We start from the raw sequence: 20,732 nt of genomic DNA, 5'->3' as shown, positions 1-20,732 counted from the left end.
AAAATGAAACCAAGTTGAAAACTGAAAAACAACGCAGGGGAAAATGTGGTGCTTGCCGGTGATTTGTTCATTGTCATTAGCAACCCACTTGTGGTCCAGATTGATACGGAACAGTACAAGTGTCTGGTTGTTATTGAACGGGGTGCTTTGTGTGTTGGAAAATGTGAGTCAGACCCAGAGGGGAAATTCAGCCCCACTGAGAAGTCAAGCATGGCGTCAAGCCAATGAGAAAAGGTCAGTAAATTTCTAGAGTTTTCTTTCACTGTACTCTCTTCAGGAAACTGGAATGGGAAATTAAAATTCCGGTCTAGGCATAATCGTCACTATTTAAGAGGCAGAAAGAAAATTTCCCAACTCTTTGAAAGAAGTTGCAAACGCAGCCTGATCTCTTTATGTCAAAATGGTCCAGGTGACAGTGTGAGAAGGTGACACTCTGTTTACTAAGAGGGCAGGGGGCCAGGTGTATTTTAGGATCCTCATCTATGTGATCTCAGACAAGTCACTGAGCTTTGTTGAGCCTCAACTGCATTGGACGGTTTTAGGTCTTAAATCATTTTTTTTTTTTTTTTTTTGAGATGGAGTCTCGCTATGTCACCAGGCTGGAGTGTGGCGGCACAATCTCGGCTCACTGGAACCTCTGCTTCCTGCCTTTAAGCAATCCTCCTGCCTCAGACTGCCGAGTAGCTGGGACTATAGGCGCATGCCACTGCATCCGGCTTATTTTTAGTAGGGACAGGATTTCGCCATTTTGGCCAGGCCAGTCTTGAACTCCTGACCTCAGGTGATCCACCCGCCTTGGCCTCCCAAAGTGCTGGGATTACAGCCATGACCCACCTTGCCCGCGTAGGTCTTAAATCTAAGATACAAAATAATCTGATACTACTGTTCCATGTTCCTATTGGGTAAACCAAGATCCCCCCTACCAGCAAGCCACGGAATTACCTTTAATGACACATTACGAACAAAATACTACTACAGTAACGACTTGTCATCATGTACCTTCTCTGTGCCAGGCTTTCCTCTCATAGCCACGTGGCAAGGTAGGTATTGTGACCTTTTTACAAGCGAGAAGATTGAAGGTAAGGGGCTAATCCACCTGGGCTGTGATTTATTTGTTTCTTATTAGTTTTTGGACACAGGGTCTCACTCCTGTCGCCCCAGGCTGGAATGCAGTGGCACAATCTTAGCTCACTGCAGCCTCAACTTCCTGGCCTCAGGTGATCCTTCCTCCTTAGCCTCCTGAGTAGCTGGGACTACAAGCACACACCATTATGCCCAGCGAATTTTTGTTTTGAGACAGAGTCTTGCTCTGTTGCCAGGCTGGAGTGCAATGGTGCGATCTTGGCTCACTGCAACCTCTACCTCACAGGTTCAAGCGATTCTCCTGCCTCAGCCTCCCGAGCAGCTGGGATTACAGGCGGGCACCACCATGCCCAGCTAATTTTTCCATTTTTAGTAGAGACAGGGTTTCACCATTTTGGCCAGGCTGGTCTCAAACTCCTGACCTCAGGTGATCTCCCCACCTCAGCCTCCCAAAGTGCTGGGATTATAGGTGTGAGCCACCGCACCTGGCCTAATTTTAAAAGTTTTTGTAGAGACAGGGTCTTACTGTGTTGCCCAGGCTGGTCTCGAACTCCTAGGCTCAAATGATCCTCCCTACTAGGCCTCCCAAAGTGTTGGGATTATAGGCTTGAGCCACCATGCCAGGCCAGGCTGTGATTTAAACACAGAGCTCTCTGGTACGGTCCATCCATTCTGCCAACCTGTCCTTTACCACCCAGAGCCCTGTGGCTTTTTTTTTTTTTGAGACAGAGTCTCCCTCTGCCGCCCAGGCTGGAGTGCAATGGCACGATCTCGGCTTACTGCAACGTCTACCTCCCGGGTTCAAGAGATTCTACTGCCTCAGCCTCCTGAGTAGCTGGGATTATAGGTGTGTGCCATCACGCCTGGCTAATTTTGGTATTTTTAGTAGAGTCGGGGTTTCACCATGTTGGTCAGGTTGGTCTCAAACTCTTGACCTCATGATTTGCCCACCTCAGCCTCCCAAAGTGCTGGGATTACAGGCGTGAGCCACTGTGCCCTGCCAGGTTTGTTGTTTTTAGAGCCCACATATGAGTGAGATCTTACAGTGTTTGTCTCTCCGTGCCTGGCTTGCCTCACCCTAACATCACATCCTGCAGCTTCATCCACGTTGGCACAAGTGATGTGACAGGAGTTCAGGAAGGGTTTTTAGAGCAGAATCAGCGATGGTGCCTGTCCAGGGAGAGACATTTAGGCTGGGGCAAGAAGAACGAACAGGAATCAAACTCATGACAAGTTGAGAAAAGAAATTTCCAGGAAGACACTGAGGTGGAAGGAAATTGGCTTGGTCTGTTTTGTTTAAGGAACTGAAAGGAGGCCTGGGGCGTGAAGAGAGGTTGAGTGAGAGGCGTCTGTGGCAAGAGACTGGGCTGTCCGCCTGGCTTCCTTGGTGGTTGGACCCTGAGAAGTAAGAGGCAGGGAAGGGCACAAGCCAACCTGTTTCTGGTTTTCCCAAGCTGCTCTGTGAGAGCCACAGAAAGGGAAGTACAAAAGTAGAAGTAGGCTGGGTGTGGTGGCTCACGCCTGTAATCCCAGCACTTTGGGAGGCTGAGGCGGGCGGATCACTTTAGGTCAGGAGTTCAAGACAAGTCTGGCCAACACGGTGACCCCACCTCTACTAAAAAATATACAAAAATTAGCCAGGCGTGGTGGCAGGTGCCTGTAATCCCCGCTACTTGGGAGGCTGAGGCAGGAGAATCACTTAAACCCAGGAGGCAGAGGTTGAGGTGAGCTGAAATCACACCACTGCACTCCAGCCTGGTGACAAAGCGAGACTCCATCTCAAAAACAGTAACAACAACAACAACAACAAAGTGGGACTGGGCACGGTGGCTCACGCCTATACTCCCAGCACTTTGGGAGGCCAAGGAGGGCAGATCACCTGAGGTGGGGAGTTCGAGAACAGCCTGACCAACATGGAGAAACCCCGTCTCTACTGAAAACACAAAATTAGCCAGATGTAGTGGTGCACGCCTGTGATCCCAGCTACTCAGGAGGCTGAGGCAGGAGAATCGCTTGAACCCAGGAGGCGGAAGTTGCAGTGAGCTGAGATAATGCCATCATACTCCAGCCTGGGTAACAAGAGCAAAACTCCGTCTCAAAAAAAAAAAAAAAAAGTGTAAGTAGCAAGGCCAGTGATGAGGCCATTCCAGTAACTCAGGAAAGGGAAACATGGCAGAGCCCATGTCTGAAAGGTGCTCCCACATTTCCACTCCCACCTCTTCTTGCAGAACTTTACTGCTCCCTTCAAGAGGTAGAGTCGACTTCCCTCCCCTTGAACCCCCGGCGAGACTTTTTGACTGCCTTGACAAGTGAATGTGGCAAAGGGACACTGTATGACTTTCTTTCTTTCTTTCTTTTTTTTTTTGGAGACAGAGTTTCACCAGATCTCAGCTCACTGCAATGTCTGCATCTGGGTTCAAGTGATTCTCCTGCCTCAGCATCCCAAGGATGTTGGGACTATAGGTGAGAAAATAGTAGACCTCACCATGGTTCCACCAAGACTTGAACCCAGGACCTTCTGTGTATAAAGCAGATGTGATAACCACTTCACTATAGAACAACATGCCATGTGAGTTCCAAAGCTAGGCTATGAGGCTGGGCACTGTAGCTCACTCATGTAATCCCAGCACTTTGGGAGGCCAAGGTGGGTAGATCACCTGAGGTCAGGAGTTCAAGACCAGCCTGGGCAAAATGGTGAAACTCCATCTCTACTAAAAATACAAAAAAAAAAAAAAAAAATTAGCCAAGCTTGGTGGCATGTGTCTGTAGTTCCAGCTACTTGGAAGGTTGAGGCAGGAGAATTGCTTGAACCAGGGAGGCAAAGGTTGCAGTGAGCTGAGATTGTGCCACTGCACTCCAGCCTGGAACAGAGCGAGACCCTGTCTCAATAAATAAGTAAATAAATAAAAAAGTAAGTTAGGCTATGACAGGCAATATGGCCTTGCCAGGCTCTGCCTCCCTCTCTCTCTCTCAGCTCACACCAGCCGACATGGAGAGACCCAGGGAGAGGCCCACATGAGGAGGAACTGAGGTTGTCAGCCAGCAGCATCTGCCAGACATGGGTGATTTCAGCCTTCAAATCTTCCAGTTGCAATCCCCAATCCCTGGGAGCAGAGACAAGCCATCACTGCTGGGCCCTGTCTGAATTCCTAGCCATAGAATCCGTGAACATAACAAAGGGCTGCTTTACACAGCTAGATTTGAGGGTAATCTGCTGTGCAGCCACAGTACCTGGAACAAGAGGACCATGACTGGAGCTTGCCTGGTGGCCGTTGGGGGGCTTGCTGAAAGTGGACCTATTTGAGATGCTGAATAGAACTTGAATTAACAAGATGTAGCCATGAAAGGGACAGAAAATGTCTTAATTATAAAAAAATTATAAAGACACATCCGGGTGTGATGGCTCACACCTGTAATCTCAGCACTTTGGGAAGCCGAGGGGGGTGGCTCACCCAAGGTCGGGAGTTTGAGATCAGCCTGACCAACATAGTGAAATCCCATCTCTACTGAAAATGCAAAATCAGCTGGGCGTGGTGGCAGGTGCTTGTAATCCCAGCTACTCAGGAGGCTGAGGCAGGAGAATTGCTTGAACCCAGGAGGCAGAGGAGCCGAGATTGTGTCATTGCACTCCAACCTGGGCAACAAGAGCAAAACTCCATCTCAAAGAAAAAAAAAAAAAAAAAAAAGAGAACAAATATAAAGATACAGACTGGGCATGGTGGCTCGCGCCTGTAATTCCAGCACTTTGGAAGCTGAGGCGGGCGGATCACTTGAGACCAGGATTTTGAGACCAGCCTGTCCAACATGGTGAAACCCTGTCTCTACTAAAAATACAAAAATTAGCTGGGCGTGGTGGCACACACCTGTAATACCAGCTTCTCAGGAGGCTGAGACATGAGAATGGCTTGAACCCAGGAGGCGGAGGTTGCAGTGAACCGAGGTCGTGCCATGCACTCCAGCCTGGGTGACAGAGAAAGACTATGTCTCAAAACAAAAAACAAATACAAATAAAGATATGAAGGAAGGCCCAGTTAGAATACATTTTTGAAAATACTTCTTTACATTTTTAATGATGCATGCGTTTCATATTGAAAGCTTCATTCTTTTGGTTTAATAATTTGATCCTTGATAAAATGCAGACAATTGGCTGGGCATGGTGGCTCATATCTTTGGGAGGCTGAGGTGGGCAGATCACTTGAGCCCAGGAGTTTGAGACCAGCCTGGGCAACAGGGTGAAATCCGGTCTCTACTAAAAAAATACAAAAATAATTAGCTAGGTATGGTGGTGCATGCCTGTGGTCCCAGCTACTTGGGAGGCTGAAGTAGGATGATCGCTTGAACTCATGAGTCAGAGGCTGCAGTGAGCCGAGATCACGCCCTTGCAATCCAGCCTGAGTGACAGTGAAATCCTGTCTAAAAAAAAAAAACAAAAAACAAAAAAAAGCAGACAACTCAGGGAGTGATAAAATTTGAGCCGGGCGCGGTGGCTCAAGCCGGTAATCCCAGCACTTTGGGAGGCCGAGACGGGCGGATCACAAGGTCAGGAGATCGAGACGATCCTGGCGAACATGGTGAAACCCCGTCTCTACTAAAAAATACAAAAAAACTAGCCGGGCGAGGTGGCGGGCGCCTGTAGTCCCAGCTACTCCGGAGGCTGAGGCAGGAGAATGGCGGGAACCCGGGAGGCGGAGCTTGCAGTGAGCTGAGACCCGGAAACAAACACCCCTGGGGGAAAGAGAAAGAATCCGTCCTCCAAAAAAAAAAAAAAAAAAAAAAAATTTGAAACTTTTTCATTAACATTAAATGAAGACTGAAATCTAGTGTTCTTTTTGATAAAGACAATGGAGGCACCCAAGGGCTAAGGACATACATCCCCAGGGAGGGAAGGAGAAAGAGAACAGTAGGAAAAAGGGCTATACATGGTGCTTGTCTCACTGCTTTCTTCAGTTGAGCTCTTCTTAGTCTTGGACTGATGCTGACTTGATGATTTTCATTCGCCTTTGATGACTCAGTCCATTAAGTCAAAGAGGCTCACCTGGTGCTACTGTTACTAACAATGGCTCACGTGTGTTGGGTGCGTGTGCTTGGCCAAGCATCGTGCACACTGTAAGGCACCATAAGGTACCTGGATGTGCTTTGGTCAAGGTAGAGGCCAAGGCAGATATCCAGGCCTGCACGACTCAGGGAGTTTGGTGCACAGGCGCACACCTCCACTTGTTACATAACCTGTTTGTGTAAGTTCATACTTGGCTCTAAGGCACTATTGTCTGTAAAAGGTATAACTGCCCCGCTGACGCTATACAGGTGCTCTTGAGGTTCGGCTCGGCTCGACGTGGCTTAATGCGGTGGTTGTGCTTGTGCCCAGAGAAAGGGAGACAGCCAAAACTGTCCATCTTGTAGACAGACAGGAGAGAGCCAGGACACAGCTCTGCTTGCTTGTGCCAGAGAGAGAAAGAGTTAAGCTGCTGACCCTGAAGACAAGGGAGAGCCGGCTGTGCAGCTGCAGGCGTGGGGGTCGCAGGAGCCACAGAGCAGAAGCAAATAGCCGAGGTAAAGGTGGACAGGGCGAGAGAGCTAATGTGAGTAAGCTGCTAATGAAAAGCCACTGATGAGAACTGCTGCTGAATAAAACCATATTCACCTGCCTAGGCCCCCCTGCCCAAAAGCGTATCTGCTTATCTGCTCATCCACCCACTCCCCTCGGACTTCAGCATCGGCTGGCCCTGGACCGGGATCTGACACACGCCAACTCAGTTAATCCTCACAGTAAATCTGGGAGGGAGGCATTTTGCTCATCATTTACCAGGACACTGAGAGGCAGAGGGAGTGTGACCCGCATGAGGTCACTTGGAGCGTCATTGTGGGGGACTAACACCCTACATGTTCTCTGCTCCGAATGCCATCTTCACAGATTGTTCTCATGTCCCTTACAACTGCATGTCTATAAATAAGTGGATTTGCTCTCTGGCCTCTAAAACTTTAAAATCTAAGGTTGAGGAATGTGTGTGTTGGGGGAAGGGTGGGGACAGCAGCAAAGACTTGCGCAGATAACTGTCCCCAAATAGTCTCAATGAAGGCACCTCTGATAAGGGCATATGGCAAAGCCCTGTACCATCCCTAAATTTCAATTTTCTTCTAGCAGTCATGTGACTGATCTATGGTCAGTAGGATGTGAACAGAAATGATCTATGTGCCTTCTGAAAAAAAGGGGGCATGCGTGGCCTCCCCTTCATTCTTTTTTTTTTTTTTTTTTTTTGAGACAGGGTCTCACTGTCTCCCAGACTGGAGTGCAGAGATGCAATCTCAGCTCACTGTAACCTCTGCCTCCTAGGTTCAAGTGATTCTCCTGCCTCAATCTCCCGAGTAGTTGGGAATAGAGGTGTGTGCCGCTATGTCCAGCTAATTTTTGTTTGTTTGTTTTGAGACAGAGTTTCGCTCTTGTTGCCCAGGCTGGAGTGCAATGGCACAATATTGGCTCACTGCAACCTCCGCCTCCCAGGTTCAGGCAATCCTCCTGCCTCAGCTTCCCGAGTAGCTGGAACTACAGGCATGCGCCACCATGCCTGCCTAATTCTGTATTTTTAGTAGAGATGGGGTTTCTCCATGTTGGTCAGGCTGGTCTCCAACTCCCAACCTCAAGTGACCCGCCCACCTTGCCCTCCCAAAGTGCTGGGAGTACAGGTGTGAGCCACCATGCCCAGCCTAATTTTTGTATTTTTAGTAGAGACAGGGTTTCACCATGTTGGCCAGACTGGTCTCGAACTCCTGGCCTCAAGTGATCCACCTGCCTCAGCCTCCCAGAATGATGGGATTACAGGTGTGAGCCACTGCGCCCAGCCCTCCCCTTCATTCTGTTCCCCTCCACAGGTTGGGGAGCAATCTTGGACCAATGGAAAAGGTCAACCTACTCAGGACAGCAGAACAGCCAGCAGAAGGAGCCTGGGGGGCTGACACGTGGGGCTGGTTGAGCTCATCTGTAGTTGGCTATGCCCAGACTCTTGTGTGGGAAAGAAAATACTTTGGTTTAATCCATTGTTATTTTTTGGTCTTTATTTAGAGACAAGGTCTCACTCAGTCACCTAGGCTGGAGTGCAGTGGTGTGATCATAGCTCACTGCAGCCGTGAACTCCTGGGCTCAAGGCATCCTCCAGCCTCAGCCTCCCAAAGTGCTGGGATTACAGGTGTGAGCCACCCCACCTCCATCTAATTTTTTTTGGTTTGTTTGTTTGTTTTGAGATGGAGTCTTGCTCTGTTGCCCAGGCTGGAGTGCAGTGGCGGGATCTTGGCTCACTGCAAGCTCCACCTCCCGGGTTCACGCCATTCTCCTGCCTCAGCCTCCCAAGTAGCTGGGACTACAGGCGCCCGCCATCACACCCAGCTAAGTTTTTGTATTTTTAATAGAGACGGGGTTTCACCATGTTACCCAGGATGGTCTCGATCTCCTGACCTCGTGATCCACCCACTTCGGCCTCCCAAAGTGCTGGGATTACAGGCCTGAGCCACCGCGCCCCGCCACCATCTAATACTGAATCACAAAATGGAATTATCTAAGTCTGTATCAGCTGGAAGACAGGAGAGGATGTGGTAGACCCAGGGCTCTGTGTTCAAGGGGCAGGAGGAGCCTGCCTAGAGGTGGAAGCTCTAGAACTCCGAAAGCTGCTTTAAAAGTACCACACACTATAATCTAAATAGAAACGTCCTATTATATCCAAGGAATCTGTGCCATCCCACTCCCAGCATTTTAGTTAGTGCCTGTGTTTGCTTGTATTGATTCACAAGAGCCTTTTTTTTTTTAAGGAGCTATAAAGGAGATTATTACTGCTGTGCTGCAGTCTGCTTTTTTTTTCACTTATAAATGTATAACCCAAATTTTACTGTCATTATTTGAAGTTATGTGTAGAGCTAATTAACTCAATATAAAAAGGACTCTTAAAAATCAACAAGACAAAACAATGGTCAAAATATAACGCAAGAACTGGTTTCATTAATGGCCCCAATCAATGGCCTCTGTGTCCAGTCCTGTGGATTCTGCCCCCCCACACTAATTCTGGGCATGACCATGCCTTGCTTTGGCCAGTGGGATGGAAGCATCTACACAAACAGAGCTGAGACTGGAAAACACATTCAAGTCTCTTTCCTCTCTTGAATCTCTGCCACTGTCATGAAAATCAGCCTGGGCTAGCCTGATGGAGAGACCATGGGGAGCAGAGCCAGCTTGATCCACCCAAGGCCATCCTATACCAGCTCAGCAACCCACTAGCCGACAGGACACAGGAGTGAGCCCAGCTGCAAGCAGCAAAGCCACCCAGATGCCCTACAGACTCCTGTTTCAACCCACTGAGCTTTGGGGTGATCTGTCATTTAGTAACAGCTAACTGATACAGGTAAAAATAGGAAAAAGAGCTATAATGGCCAAAAAACAAATCTAAAGATCTTCAATCTGATTAAGAAATGCAAGGCCAGGTGTGGTGGCATATGCCTGTAATCCCAACACTTTGGGAGGCCAAGGTGAAAGGATTGCTTAAGGCCAGGAGTTCGAGATCAGCCTGGCCAACACAGTGAGACACCCTACAAAAGTGGGATCTCTACAAAAAGTTTAAAAATTAGCTGGGTGAGCTGGTGCGTGCTTGTGGTCCCAGCTGCTCAGGAAGCTGAGAAGGGAGGATTGCTTGAGCCCAGGAGGTCGAGGCTGCAGTGAACTATGGTCACACCACTGCACACCAGTCTGGGTAACAGAGCAGGACCCTGCCTCTTAAAAAAAAAAAAAAAGAAAAGAAATGCAAAATTAAAATCATGAAGTATTATCTCAAGTTAGTGGCCATTAAAAGTGTGATACCATGGCTGGGCACAGTGGCTCATGCCTGTAAGCCCAGTACTTTGGGAGGCCAAGGCGGGTGGATCACCTGAGGTCAGGAGTTTGAGACCAGCCTGGCCAACATGGTGAAACTCATCTCTACTAAAAATACAAAAAAATTAGCCGGGGGTGGTGGTGGGCACCTGTAATCCCAGCTACTTGGGAGGCTGAGGCAGGAGAATCACTTGAACCCAGGTGACGGAGGCCTGCAGTGGAGCTGAGATTGCGCCCCTGCACTTCAGCCTGACGATAGAGTGAGACTCCGTCTCAAAAAAAAAGGCGGATCACGAGGTCAGGAGTCTGGTGACCATCCTGGCTAACACGGTGAAACCCCGCCTCTACTAAAAAATACAAAAAACTAGAAGCCGGGCGAGGTGGTGGGCGCCTGTAGTCCCAGCTACCTCGGGAGAGCCGAGGCAGGAGAATGGCGAAACCCGGAGGGCGGAGCTTTGGTGCAATGAGCTGAGATCCGGCCACTGCACCTGGTGGCCTGGCTTATTGGCTGAGCGAGACCTCACTACAAAAAAGGTGTGGATACTACTACAGCTTTGCGGATGGGTATGTGCCTGGGAAGAAACCTTGGCAAAGCTGCAGTGTGATGTGGGATGTCTGTATGCCGAGACCTATCCCAGCCTCCTGGGCATGTGAGCCCCACACTGCACACAGGGAAGTTCACTAGCTACATGCCCCGGCTCCCCGAGGTCTGGATTTTGAGATGTATGTGAGCTGGATTCCGCTTAATTGCTTGAGTTTCGGAAGTCTGTGGCGCTCGAGACCCATCCCAGCCTCCTGGGCATGTGAGCCCCACACTGCAGACACAGGGAAGTTACTAGCTACATGCCCCGGGCTCCCGTAGGTTCGGATTTTGAGATGTGAGTTGGATTCCGCTAATTGCTTGAGTTTCGGAAGGCAGAAGTGAAAGCCGTATTTCTGCTTCCACTAACAATGGCTGCAAATGATTTTCTGTGCAGTGTTCTGATCATTTTGGCCTCTCGACTGCAGCAGATGAAGACAGCAAGCTTCTGGAGTTGGAAGCGCAGGCAGCAGCTTCCTAGACTGGCAGAGATTTTCCTGATTGATAAGGAACTTCTTTTTGAGGCCCAGGTCTGAAGTACAGCCCTTGATACCGTCCCTGAAAGTTCAACGAGATTTGTTCTCCAGCCTTCCTAACAATTCTGTGCACCATCAGGACCCTGTAACAAATCTCCTCCTGCATAAGCTGGCTGCAGTGAATGCTAGTCGCTGCTAACTGAACTGTAACTGATACAGTTGGCAACCTAAAAAAAGGGACAGATCCTCTGATCCGCTTCTAGGAATCTATCTTCCAGTCATTCCCAGAAGGACACAAAGATGTATCCATGCCACTGCTCTTTATAATAACTTAAAAAACCCTAGAATGTCCTACAATGTCCAGAACCAGGGAACAGCTTAGACAGATTGTGGCACATCTGAAAGACGGAATGTCAGAAAGAATGCAACATTATGCAAAGTCAAAAAGAATGAGGTAGATCGTTAAGAACTAATGAGAACATGAACATAACAAAACAAAAACAACTAATGAGAAACAATGTACTCAGTTTATTATTATTATTTTTTTTCTTTTGAGACGGAGTCTCGCTGTGTCTCCCAGGCTGGAGTGCAGTGGCCTGATCTCGGCTCACTGCAAGCTCCGCCTCCCGGGTTCACGCCATTCTCCCGCCTCAGCCTCCCAAGTAGCTGAGACTACAGGCGCCGCCACCACGCCCGGCTAGTTTTTTGTATTTTTAGTAGAGACGGGGTTTCACCATGTTAGCCAGGATAGTCTGGATCTCCTGACCTCGTGATCCACCCGCCTCGGCCTCCCAAAGTGCTGGGATTACAGGCTTGAGCCACCGCGCCCGGCCTTAATGTACTCAGTTTAAAAAGTTGCAAGAGTATTATATGATCCTATTTGGAATAATCTGTATTTGTACTATCTGAATTATTTTTCACCAGGAGTAAATATTTTAGAATATAAACTCACTAAAAATGAAATAAAGCACATGAGTGTTACATCATATATAACCTTATTCAAATCCATGGGTAATTCCTTGAAGGTGTACCATGTGCAGGAGCTGTGTGCAGCCTTCTGGGGTTTGTAAGGTAAGATACGGTAACTGACAGGCTGGGTGCGGTGGCTCACACCTGTAATCCCAGCACTTTGGGAGGCCGAGACAAGTGGATCACCTGAGGTCACGAGTTTGAGACCCGCCTGGCCAACATGGCAAAACCCAGTCTCTACTAAAAATACAAAAATCAGCAGGGCGTGGTGGTGGGAGCCTATAATTCCAGCTACTTGGAAGGATGAGGCAGAAGAATCACTTGAACCCAGAGGGTGGAGGTTGCACTGAGCCAAGATTGTACCACTGCACTCCAGCCTGGGCGACAGAGCCACTCTGTCTCAAAAAAATAAATAGTAACTGACCTCCAGGGATGCATGACTCAGTGGCCTTGACTACCACTTATATAAATAGTTCTAACATTAGACAAACCATGTGATAATTGCTACAAAGTGCAAAGCAGGAACAGGGGTGGAGAAATTAATTTTTGTGAACCTGGAAGACGTCTGAGGCTCTGCTGGGCGAGGATGAAGAGATTATGCCAAGAGCTAATTTTTATTAAATGCTTTTTCTACTCCTGGGTTCTTTGAGAACCATTGACATTTATTATTTATTACATGCCAGACACGGTGCTAAGTGGCTTAGATGCAATGTCTTTTTTTTTTTTTTTGGTTATCAGATAACCCTTTGTGAAAATATTTTCCTTTTCACTCTTTAACCACTGCTTCACTGTTGGTATCATCTGTGATACCATCAACATTGCAGCTCACGGACTGGGCAGTCCATGACCAGGAATTCTTTTTTTTTTTTTTTTTTTTTTTTATGTGAGAGGGAGTCTCGCTCTGTCACCCAGGCTGGAGTGCAGAGGCGTGATCTCGGCTCACTGCAAGCTCCGCCTCTGGGGTTCACGCCATTCTCCTGCCTCAGCCTCCCGAGTAGCTGGGATTACCCGCACCCGCCACCACACCCAGGTAATTTTTTTGTATTTTTAGTAGAGACGGGGTTTCACCGTGTTAGCCAGGACGGTCTCGATCTCCTGACCTCGTGATCCTCTCACCTCGGCCTCCCAGAGTGCTGGGATTACAGGCATGAGCCACCGCGCCCAGCCCCCAGGAATTCTTTAATGGTTCCAGAGAGTTCTCTGGCTAAAGACTGGTGCTGCATCTGTTGGGCAATGCTGACAATCTCCTCAAAAGTGGTGCTTCCACTGTGTTTCATGTTTTTGTGTTTCTTTCTGTCTGTTGGTGGTTCCTGAAGGTTGTGACGATCAGGGCAGAGGCAGAAGGCACCACCTCAGTCTGGGCCTGTCTGTTGTGGCTGGTCAGTTTCACTGTCATCCTCAGACTCTTCCAGTCAATGGTTGGTGATGTTATCAGCAACCATTTTTGGAGACAGACCCAGGGAGCTGACCTTGGGGGCCAGTGCAGATGTGGCACCGACTTCGCCACTGACACACCTCAGATATACGACTTGGATCTCACTGGGGTCAAACATAGGCGGCTGCAGTCGGTTGAACTCAGGTTCAGGATGACTGAAGCAAGTTGCACTTTGCCTTCTCTGAGCCGAAAAGCGAAAGGTGCTCAGGCTCCCGGCAACTCTGTGAAGAAAGTTATTATCATCTTAGTTTACAGATGAAACTGAAGCTCAGAGAGGGCAAGCAGCTAGCGCAAGTCCCCACAGCTGGACTCAGGGCTGCTGGCCACAGGCCCTGGCTCTACATGCTGCACAGTCAGAGAGGGAGGGTCCCAGGCGCGGTTGGAAGGCAGGAGGGAAGGCGAGGCTGGCGCTGGATAGTAACAAGCTGTTTGTTTTGGGCATTTCCCCCGTACCAGACACTGTGCTAAATGACCCTTCTGCTTTGTTTGCCTGGAAAAGTCCCCATCTTAGTGAATTCTGACTTTCCACCTACTGTCCCGGAGCAGCTGACCGTGGTGGAGAAAACTGCAGGACAGGGACCCTCAGCTGCCCCATACAGCCGGTGATACTGCCATGTCCCTGACTCCATGGGCTTTCAACACGAGGCCTCCCCAATGCAGTGTCCACACCAGCATTACCTGGGAACTTGGGAGACAAGCAGATCCCACAGGAGAGGGAAAGGGGAGCTGCCCTCAATCAGATCAAGTTTCCCCTGTGCCAGAAGAATCAGTCCTCCAGATGGGTGGGCAGCAGGAGGCCTGCAGTGAATGTTGCTGTGCTGTGCGCTCACAAAGTTAGATGGCAGAGCTCAGATTAAAGGTTCATACTGAGGGGTGAAGCCAGCTGGACTTCCTGGGTCCAATGGGGACTTGGAGAACTTTTCTGTCTAGCTAAAGGATTGTAAATGCACCAATCAGAACTCTGTAAAAATGCACCCATCAGTGCTCTGTGTCTAAAGGATTGTAAACGCACCAATCAGCACTCTGTAAAATGGACCAATCTGCAGGATGTGGGTGGGGACAAATAAGAGAATAAAAGCTGGTCACCCCCAGCCAGCAGCAGCAACCCACTCGGGTCCCCTTCCACGCTGTGGAAGCTTTGTTCTTTCGCTCTTCATAATAAATCTTGCTGCTGCTCACTCTTTGGGTCTGTGCCAACTTTAAGAGCTGTAACACTCGTGGTGAGGGTCTGTGGCTTCCTGAAGTCAGCAAGACCACGAACCCACTGGGAGGAATGAACACTAGATGCGCCATCTTTAAGACTGTAACACTCACCGCGAGGTCCGCGGCTTCATTCTTGAAGTCAGCCAGACCAAGAACACACCAGAAGGAATAAATTCTGGACACATTTTGGCGACCCCAATGGGAAACACTCAGGCATCAATAGGCTCACCCTTGAAATGCATCCTAAGTCATTGGGACCAATTTGACCCACAAACCCTGAAAAAGAGGCAGCTCATTTTTTTCTGCACTACAGCCTGGCCCCAGTATTCTCTCTCTGATGGGGAAAAATGGCCATCTGAAGGAAGTATAAATTACAATACTATCCTGCAGCTTGACCTTTTCTGTAAGAGGGACGGCAGATGGAGTGAAATACTTATGTCCAAGTTTTCTTTTCATCGAAGGAGAATCCACAATTATGCAAAGCTTGCAATTTATATCCCACAAGAGGACCTCTCAGCTGACCTCCATATCCTAGCTTCCCTATAGCTCCCCTATTAATGATAAGCCTCCTCTAATCTCGCCCGCCCAGAAGGAAACAAGCAAAGAAATCTCCAAGGGACCACAACCTCCCCCACCCCCACTATCGGTTATGTCCCCTTCAAGCTGTAGTGGGAGGGGAATTTGGCCCAACCCAGGTACATGTCCCCTTCTCCCTCTCTGATTTAAAGCAGATCAAGGTAGACCTGGGGAAGTTTTCAGATGATCCCGATAGGTACATAGATGTCTTACAGTGTCTAGGGCAAACCTTCGATCTCACTTGGAGAGATGTCATTAGATCAAACCCTGGCCTTTAATGAAAAGAATGCGGCTTTGGCTGCAGCCCGAGAGTTTGGAGATACCTGGTATCTTAGTCAAGTAAATGACAGAATGATAGCTGAAGAAAGGGACAAATTCCCTACTGGTCAGCAAGCTGTCCCCAGTATGGATCCCCACTGGGACCTCGACTCAGATCATGGGGACTGGAGTCATAAACATCTGCTGATCTGTGTTCTAGAAGGACTAAGGAGAATTAGGAAAAAGCCTATGAATTATTTGATGATGTCCACCATAACTCAGGGAAAGGAAGAAAATCCTTCTGCCTTCCTCGAGCGACTAAGGGAGGCCTTAAGAAAATATACTCCCCTGTCACCCGACTCACTCAATTGATCCTAAAAGATAAGTTTATTATCCAGTCAGCCACAGATATCAGGAGAAAGCTCCAAAAGCGAGCCCGGGGCCCTGAACAAAATCTGGAGGCATTTTATTAAACCTGGCAACCTTGATGTTCTATAATAGGGACCGAGAGGAACAGGCCGAAAAGGAAAAGCGAGATCAGAGAAAGGCTGCAGCCTTAGTCATGGCCCTTAGACAAACAAATCTTGGTGGTTCAGAGAGGACAGAAAATGGAGCAGGCCATCACCTGGTAGGGCTTGTTACCAGTGTGGTTTGCAAGGACACCTTAAAAAAGATTGTCCAACAAGAAACAAGCTGCCTCCTCGCCCATGTCCACTATGCTGAGGCAATCACCAGAAGGTGCACTGCCCCAGAGGACAAAGGTTCTCCGGGCCAGAAGCCCTCAACCAGATGATCCAACAACAGGACTGAGGGTGCCCGGGGCAAGCGCCAGCTCATGTCATCACTCTCACTGAGCCCAGGGTACGTTTTGAGGGCCAGGAAATCGACTTCCTCCTGGCCACTGGTGTGGCTTTCTCAGTGTTAATCTCCTGTCCCGGACAGCTGTCCTCAAGGTCCGTTACCATCCAAGGAATCCTGGGACGGCCTATAACCAGGTGTTTCTCCCACCTCCTCAGCTGTAATTGGGAGACTTTGCTCTTTTCACATGATTTTCTTGCTATGCCTGAAAGTCCCATACCCTTATTAGAGAGGGATATATTAGCCAAAGCTGAAGCTATTATCTACATGAATATGGGGGACAAGTTACCTATTTGTTGTCCCCTGCTTGAGGAGGAAATCAACCCTGAAGTCTGGGCATTGGAAGGAACAAACTCAAGCTCCAGCCTTAAGCCTCCCCACAGGACAACACTTCTCTTTATACATCACAGAGAGAGCAGGAATAGCTCTTGGGGTCCTTACTCAGACTCGTGGGACAACCCCACAACCAGTGGCATACGTAAGTAAGGAAATTGATGCAGTAGCAAAAGGCTGGCCTCACTGTTTACCGGTAGTTGTGGCGGTGGCCATCTTAGTGTCAGTGGCTATCAAAATAATACAAGGAAAGGATCTCACTGTCTGCACCACTCATGATGTAATGGCATACCAGGTGCCAAAGGAAGTTTATGGCTATCAGACAACCACCTACTTAGATACCAGGCAATACTCCTTGAGGGACCAGTGCTTCAAATACGTACGTGTGTGGCCCTCAACCCTGCCACTTTTCTCCCAGAGGATAGGGAACCAATCGAGCATGACTGCCAACAAATTATAGTCCAGACTTATGCCACCTGAGAAGATCTCTTAGCAGTCCCTTAGTTAATCCTGGCCTTAACCTATATACGGATGAAAGTTCATTTGTGGTGGAGAATGGGATACGAAGGGCAGGTTATGCCATAGTTAATGATGTAACCGTACTTGAAAGTAAGCCACTTCCCCCAGGGTGCAGCACCCAGTTAGCAGATCTAGTGGCACTTACCCAAGCCTTAGAACTGGGAAAAGGAAGAAGAATAAATGTGCATACAGATAGCAAGTATGCTTATTTAATCCTACATGCCCATGCTGCAATATGGAAAGAAAGGGGGTTCCTAACCTCTGGGGAGTCCCCATTAAATACCACAAGGAGATCATGGAGTTATTGCATGCGGTGCAAAAACCCAAGGAGGTGGCAGTCTTATACTGCCGAAGCCATCAAAAAGGGGAAGGAGAGGGGAGAACAGCAGCATGAGTGGCTGGAAGAGGCAGGGAAAGACCAGCAGAAAGGAAAGAGAGACAGAGACAGAGAGAGAGAGAGGGAGGAAGAGACAGAGACAAAGAAGGAGTCAAAAAGGGAGACAGAGAGAGGAAGCGACAGAGAGGCAGAAAGTCGAAGAGAGAAGGAGAGAGAGGAAGAGACAGAAAAAGAAGAGTCAGAGAGAGAGAGAAAGAAAGTCAAAGGAAGAAAGGAAGAGACAGACAAAGAGGGAGTCAGGAGGAGAGAGGGAGACAAAGAAGTCAAAGAGAAGGAAAGAGAGATGGAAGTAGTAAAGAAAAAACAGTGTCCCCTATTCCTTTAAAAGCCAGGGTAAATTTAAAACCTATAATTGATAATTGAAGGTCTTCTCTGTTACCCTACAACACTCCAATACCACCTTGTTGTCAGTGTAAGCAAGGGCGTAGCCTGAAAGCACTGAGGCCACTGACAACCCATAGCCTTCCTATCAAAAATCATTAACCCAGCAGGTTTCCTCACAGGGGATCTAAATCTTAGCTAATTACCATACAAAGGTCCAACCAGACCTAGGAGGAACTCCCTTCAGGACAGGATGATAGATGGTTCCTCCCCAGTGGTTCCTCCCCAGAGATTAAGGAAAAAAGACACAACGGGTATTCAGTAAGTGATAAGGAAACTCTTGTAGAAGCAGTTAGGAAAATTGCCTAATAATTACTCTGCTCAAAAGTGGCAGCTGTTTGCACTCAGCCAAACTTTAAAGTACTTACAGAATCAGGAAGGAGCCATCTATACCAGTTCTAAGTTACTATGGACTGAATGAGGTTTTATTAATAGCAAAGAAAAATTAAAATCCCAAACTTATAAGTTTTTCAACAAAAGGAAAGTTTGCTAAAAGTTAACAGTGTAACAAGTATTATCCTAACTTCTAATCTTATGGAAATCAGACCCTATCAATGCCCCTCCAAGCTCAACTCCTTCAGCTCAGAGCCATACAACTAATACCCTTACTTATAGGGTTAGGAATGGCCACTGCTACAGGAACCAGAATAGCAGATTTATCTACTTCATTATCCTACTACCACACACTTTCACAGGGTTTCTCAGTTTGCAAGAAATAATAAAATCTATCCAGTAAGAATAGTAACTACAATCCCAAATAGACTCTTTGGCAACAGTGACTCTCCAAAACCACTGAGGCCTAGACCTCCTCACTGCTGAGAAAGGAGGACTCTGCACCTTCTTAGGGGAAGAGTGTTGCTTTTACACTAACCAGTCAGGGATAGTACGAGATGCCGCCTGGTGTTTACAGGAAAAGGCTTCTGAAATCAGACAATGCCTTTCAAACTCTTATACCAACCTCTGGAGTTGGGTGACATGACTTCTCCCCTTTCTAGGGGAGCCAGCTTGCTATTATTCGCCTTCAGGCACTGTATTTTTAACCTCCTTGTCAAATTTATTTCCTCTAGGATTGAGGCCATCAAGCTACAGATGGTCTTACAAATGGAACCCCAAATGAGCTCAACTAACAACTTCTACTGAGGACCCCTGGACCAACCCGCTGGCCCTTTGGCCTAAAGGGATCCCCTTTGGAGGACACTACAACTGCAGGGCCCCTTTGTCACCCCTATCCAACAGGAAGTAGCTAGTGGTCATTGCCCAATTTCCAACAGCAGCTGGGGTGTCCTGTTCAGAGGGCGGATTGAGAGGTGACGCCAGCTGGACTTCCTGGGTCAAGTGGGGACTCTAGAAAGAGAACTTTTCTGTCTAGCTAAAGGATTGTAAATGCACCAATCAGCACTCTGTAAAAAATGCACCAATCAATGCTCTGTGTCTAGCTAAAGGATTGTAAATGCACCAATCAGCAATCTAAAAATGCACCAATCAGCGCTTTGTGTCTAGCTAAAGGCTTATAAACGCACCTATCAGCACTCTGTAAAATGAACCAATCAGCAGGATGTGGGCGGGGACAAATAAGGGAAAAATAAAAGCTGGCCACCCCCAGACAGCAGCAGCAACCCACTCTGGTCCCCTTCCATGCTGTGGAAGCTTTGTTCTTTCACTCGTCATAATAAATCTTGCTGCTGCTCATTCTTTGGGTCCATGCCACCTTTAAGAGCTGTAACACTCACCGCGAGGGTCTGCAGCTTCATTCCTGAAGTCAGCAAGACCACGAACCCACCAGGAGGAACGTACAACTCTGGACATGCCATCTTTAAGACTGTAACACTGTGAGATCTGTGGCTTCATTCTTGAAGTCAGCAAGACCAAGAACCCACCAGAAGGAATAAATTCCAGACACAATACCACAAAAAGACAAAAAAAGTGAAGGGGTGAGAAGAAACTTTTGGACAAGTTTGTACAACTTGTGGCCCAGGTGGCTTTGAATGCGGCCCAACCCACATTTGTAAACTTTCTTAAAACATTGAGATTTTTTGCGATTTTTTTTTTTTTAAAGCTCATCAGCTATCCTTAGTGATAGTGTAGTTTATGTGTGGCCCAAGACAATTATTTTTCTTCCAATGTGCCCCAGGGGAGCCGAAAGATTGGATATCATGTTTTTGGAGGTGAGGGATGTGTTTACTGCCTTGGCTGTGGTGATAGTTTCCTAGGTTCACAAATATGTCTGAATTAACTGTACATATCAAGGATGTGCAGCTTTGTGTACCAATTACACCTCAGTAAAACCATCACAAAAAGGAAAAGAACAAAAGAAATGCAAATTCCTAGACTCCACCCTGGACCTACAGGCCCAACCCTCTGGGGCTGCCCAGCCACCTGTCTCCAGCAAGGTGGGGGCCTGAGAAGCACTGCCCAGACCTTTGCTCCCCTAACGGACTATTTCACATCCTTCACTAACTCCTCAGACCTCTTATACCGCGTCCTCACTCTCGGTCAATCACCTGCTTTCCTATTTCACTGAAGAGTCCAAGCACCTAGAAGATAGCTCGGTGTCTCCCAGCACCAAGTGCCCCAGCTCCGGCTCAGCGCCCTTCTGCTTGGCTTTCCCTCTTGAGGCTGGGGAGGAACTGGCAGGGCAAACACGAATATTTGCCCTTGCGCACAAGAAGCTATTCAATGCAGCAGCCATGGCCGCCCCTGGGAACTAGCTGGAAGCAGCTGGGGGTTGCCGGGGCGGAGGGGTGGGTGGGTGGGAATCTGCATCTTTAAAAGTTTCTAATTTCAACTTTTATTTTAAATATAGGGATACATGTGCA

Source organism: Papio anubis, chromosome 11 (assembly GCF_008728515.1).
Source record: "Papio anubis isolate 15944 chromosome 11, Panubis1.0, whole genome shotgun sequence".
NCBI lineage: Eukaryota > Metazoa > Chordata > Mammalia > Primates > Cercopithecidae > Papio > Papio anubis.
Note: the sequence above shows the minus strand (reverse complement) of the source record.